This window comes from Nannospalax galili, unplaced genomic scaffold (assembly GCF_000622305.1).
Source record: "Nannospalax galili isolate Female #2095 unplaced genomic scaffold, S.galili_v1.0 scaffold144, whole genome shotgun sequence".
In the NCBI taxonomy this organism is placed as follows: domain Eukaryota; kingdom Metazoa; phylum Chordata; class Mammalia; order Rodentia; family Spalacidae; genus Nannospalax; species Nannospalax galili.
The window spans coordinates 2792208-2796564 of NW_008353267.1; the positions used below are offsets into that span (position 1 = coordinate 2792208).

At 42.6% G+C, this 4357-nt stretch overlaps 1 long non-coding RNA gene across 1 annotated transcript in view; it reads left to right on the forward strand.

Annotated features, from left to right (window-relative positions):
• LOC115067236 overlaps positions 1-3465 on the forward strand; it is a 7428-nt gene extending 3963 nt beyond the window's left edge. The window contains exons 2-3 of the long non-coding RNA XR_003846669.1: positions 865-964; positions 3311-3465. This is a non-coding gene — a long non-coding RNA (uncharacterized LOC115067236). The remainder of the gene's footprint in view (positions 1-864; positions 965-3310) is intronic.
• The last annotated feature ends 892 nt before the right edge of the window (positions 3466-4357 follow it).

A 4357-nucleotide genomic window follows, 5' to 3' on the forward strand; every position in this document is an offset into this window, starting at 1 on the left:
TTTCTTTCTTTCTTTCTTTCTTTCTTTCTTTCTTTCTTTCTTTCTTTCTTTCTTTCTTTCATGGTGCTAGGGATAGAACCCAGGTCACATTCTTGGCAAGAGTTCTACCACTGAGTAACATCCTCAGCCTCCCAAAATTGTTTGCATATAATTTTGAAGGCTAAAGGTCCAAGATCAAAGTGTCAGCAGAGCTGGTTTCATTCTGAGACCTCTCTCCTAGGTTTGTAAATGACTATCTCTCCCCTCCACCTCCCCTTCCATCCTCAGGGTTTTCCCTCTATGTGTGTCTCTGCCCTAATGGCCTCTTCTTAGAAGGACATTAATTTAGGGGTCAGCCATACGATCTCATTTTACCTTCATTACTTCCTTCAAGACCCCAGTTCCAAATTCAAAGGCATCTTCAGAGGCATAGGGGGTTGGCGCTGGACTTCATCACATAAAGGTCAAGGGGAAACAATCCAGTCTGTGACAGAGACTGCCACAACAATCCCACCAGAAGGTGATATGGCTGTGTATGGAAGCTTTGGCAGGGCACCTGGGGAGCAGGGAATCCTAGAACATTACAGAGCAAGAACCAAAAGGACGGGGGAATGCATTCCACGTGGCAAATTAAAAGAGCAAAGCACGATTCTCAGCACAGCCCAGCACTCTAATATTTCTGTTTCTGTCTCCTTTTTCCTGAGTCTAAGATAAAATCTCTCCCACAGCATAAATTCATACCCATAATGTAATACTGTATTAGATTTGTTTGGGGGATAGAAGCATGAAGAACACAGTTATTAAATATTTCCCATTTCATTCCCCAAATGTCTGCCGGGTTTTGTATTAGAGTGACTGACTAATATCTGTGTCATTGCTCTTCAGGTTTGGAGGGAGATGTTGAGTGTTACGGGAATGCACGACTTGTCGGAGCCATCTTCATTCTGCTCAAAGGGCAGAACTCCAGTGGTTTCCAAGGACAGAGGTTGGTGAGCAGTCTCACTGGGGGCAATGGCTTAAACAGATTTGACGCTTTTGGAGGCCGTATTTTTCAGGCCTTTTAAAGACATTTTAAAGACCAGTTTCAGGGTCAGCGAGATGGCTCAGAAGGTAAAAGTTTGCTGTGTAAGCCTGATGATCCGAGGATCAAACCCGGAAGCTATGGTGGAAATAGAGAACCGACCCCTGAAAGTTTTCCTCAGACCTTCACACATGTGCCATGGCAATCATGTGTCTGTACATGCACACACACACACACACACACACACACACACACACACACACACACACACACACAGTGATGATGATGACAATGATGATGAAATGATGCGCTCCAGTCCCTGCCTTTAACTTACAAGATAGCCAAAACAGCCAATAATTTCTAGGAATGGGAATTCTAGCCAAATATTGCCAATATTAAAAAAAAATTCACTAAGTAGTTTAAGTAGATGAAAAAAGTAATCAAAGGACATTGTGCTTATTGGCCTCTAGTCTGCAGACTCCAGAAAGCAGCTAACTGAATGAAAAGAAACCCATGTGACTATCAGAGTTGGGACTGAAAACCCACAGGGTGATGTACCCTCCAAGCACAGACCTCTGGGCTAGTTTGGGCCTTGACAGACCTGGATACCAAGGACACTAACAACTAAGATGGCCATGGAATGAAGAGGATATCTTGGTAACTCCCTGAAAAGTTTTTCCACACTGTCACAAGCAAGGACCCATCTTTGCTGAACTGTGCGGAATTCTTCTTGATGCAAGTGTTCCTTCGCTTAAAAGCAGTACATTCTTTCTGGTTTAACTACAATAGAAAATCACTTGGGAGAACTTGGATTCTTTTCCCTTTGTCTCCTGAAGGTTGACACATTGCTCAGCCCTTGGCTTTTCCATCAGTTAAGTATCTTGGCCAAAGTTCAAGCACTGTATGCCATCTTTGTCCCTTTTTAGTGCTTTTAATCTCCTCCCATGACTTCTTCCTCTTCACCCACACTTGCAGTCTACCTCTTTCCAATGATTTTTCCCTTGACTCATCAACTTAAATTGCTTAATATTCAACTTCATTGTAGAACCAGAGGCTTGGCCAGAATTATCTTTTCAAGTAACAGCTCCTTGAAAAGCAGGAAGGAGTTTGACTCCCCAGGGCTCCTAGCACACTTCCTGATTATGGCATCCAATGTGGAACCCGTCCTGAATGGCACGTAGAGCCTCAGCTGCAGCTGGACCTGGCCTACTACTTCTTGTTTATGCACTGCTCAGAAGTTACTAATGTACCCTTTCTCTTTATATCTGATTATTCCGCTGCAGTTGAAGTCCATCATATACTCTGCTTACAGTACATTTTTTGCAGAAATATCCCAGATCATTCCTTCCTTGTATCCAGGCCCCTTTGCTATGTGGCTTCTAGTTTCTCCCATAGAGATAGTTTATTTCTCCATCCCTGGAGTGAGACTAGTCACATGACCTACTTTGCTCAGTAAATTGTAGTGGAAGTGTCGCTGTGTCATTTCCAAATGTAAGCATGAAAAGGTATTGTGGATTTCTGTTCTCTCTCTCAGAACTCTGTCCAGTAACCATGTAAAATCTTAAGTTTGATTGCTAGATAGTAAAAGACCACATGGCCAAGTCATCCCTGTGACCCTTGTTGCTCTGATGCATGGTTCCTTAGCTGGCCCATAGCTAATTATAGATGCATGAAGAAAACAGTTGATCCACCCCCGAATTGCTGATTTGAAGAATCACATGGCTTGTTCCATAGAAACTGTTAACTAACAACACCACTAAAATGTTCAGATATTTTGAAGAATGTAAGGAACTTGCAGCCAATCAGCGACTTCTAAAATTTTTGATATTATTTTGGTGTTATAAACTCACAGCAGTAAGAGATGGGAACATAAAATAAAAACTGTACAGCTGGATCACGGATACACATCCTCACAAGTCAAAAAACGATTGTGTTCCAGGAGTGAAATTAGAGAGACGCAGAGGGAGCCTGATCTGTGCAAAAGCAAGGAGTTAAAAAGTTCATCTGAGGCAAAATATGAAAACCAATTTACTACTTGAGGCTATGGGTGGGTGGGGGAAAATCTCCTGTTTCTTGTAGCTTATAAAAGGGCTTAAAAATAATCGTTAGGTACAATCACTAGGAATCCAATCAGGTATTCTCCATCACCCTACCAACTTCGCTAAAACTGATTATCAGTTCTCACACCTCAGTTTACTAACCAGGACCTGATGGACTGATTCTATTGGACTTCGTTTTTCGCTGTGAAAGCCTGGGACTATATTCTGGTTTCCTATGAAACTCATGAGCTGCTTTGTCTTTTCCTTTCAGATGGTCACTCCTCTTCTCAGAATGGTAATCTTCTCCATCCTTCACTCGTGTAGTGATATCACCCATGCTCACGGCTTTAAACATTATCTGCAATCAGCTCTGTCCAACATGCAGCCTACAAGCTGTATGTCTCTCAAGATAGTAATGAATACGGCAACACATCCGGAGGTAATATGTTTTATTGTAGTGTCAAAATATGCGACACTCCTGATCTATCAGCTGATTCCCACTACAATCTCAAGCTCAGAAGTCTCTTCCAAACTTCCAATATGTGAAAAAAAAACAGCAAAACATGATATGCAAATAGGCAGACATTAAATAAGCTTACTGACTGTGAAAAGAAAAAAATTTGAAATATTTGAAATAAAAAGTACAGTTGTTTAAATAAAAATTCTGGTAGGCAGGATAAAACTGTGCACAATTAAAGAAAGAATGAAGTGTAAAATAATCTCAAGGAAGTTACCCCTACATAGCCAAAGATACAGTGAGTTAAAAATATGAAAATAGCCAAGGAATGTAAGTTGATTGAATTGCATGCTAAATAAGATTTCTCTATAAGCATATATTGATGGAATCAAACTAAAGCCCCCCAGGTTAAAGTAGATTTAACCAAATCCCCCCAGACCAAAGAAGAATATTCAGAACAAGGAAGTAAGAAGTAAAATAATTCTAACTGCTGAGAAAGAGCTGACCTTTTCATGCTCCGTACACAAGCCGGATATCACCCGAAACTTCCCCCCTCCTACTGCTGCCAGCCCCCTCCCATTGCTGCCAGTTGCTGCCGGCCCCCTTCCCACTGCTGCTGGTTGTGGTTTGTGGTTTTTGCCTTTAAAAATCGCCTGTAAGCTGAGCTCAGGGCTGCTGTCCTCTCTCTCTCCGAGTGAGGCAGGGGCCCGTCTGCGCAAACGATTAAATCCTCTTGCTTATTGCATCTCCTGGTCTGAGGACTGAGTTATTGGGGTGCGGCCTCCCGTGGATGTTGGGTACCCCAGCCTGGGGGGGGGGGTCCTACATTTGGGGGCTCGTCGGGGATTCAGTTGCCCCCAG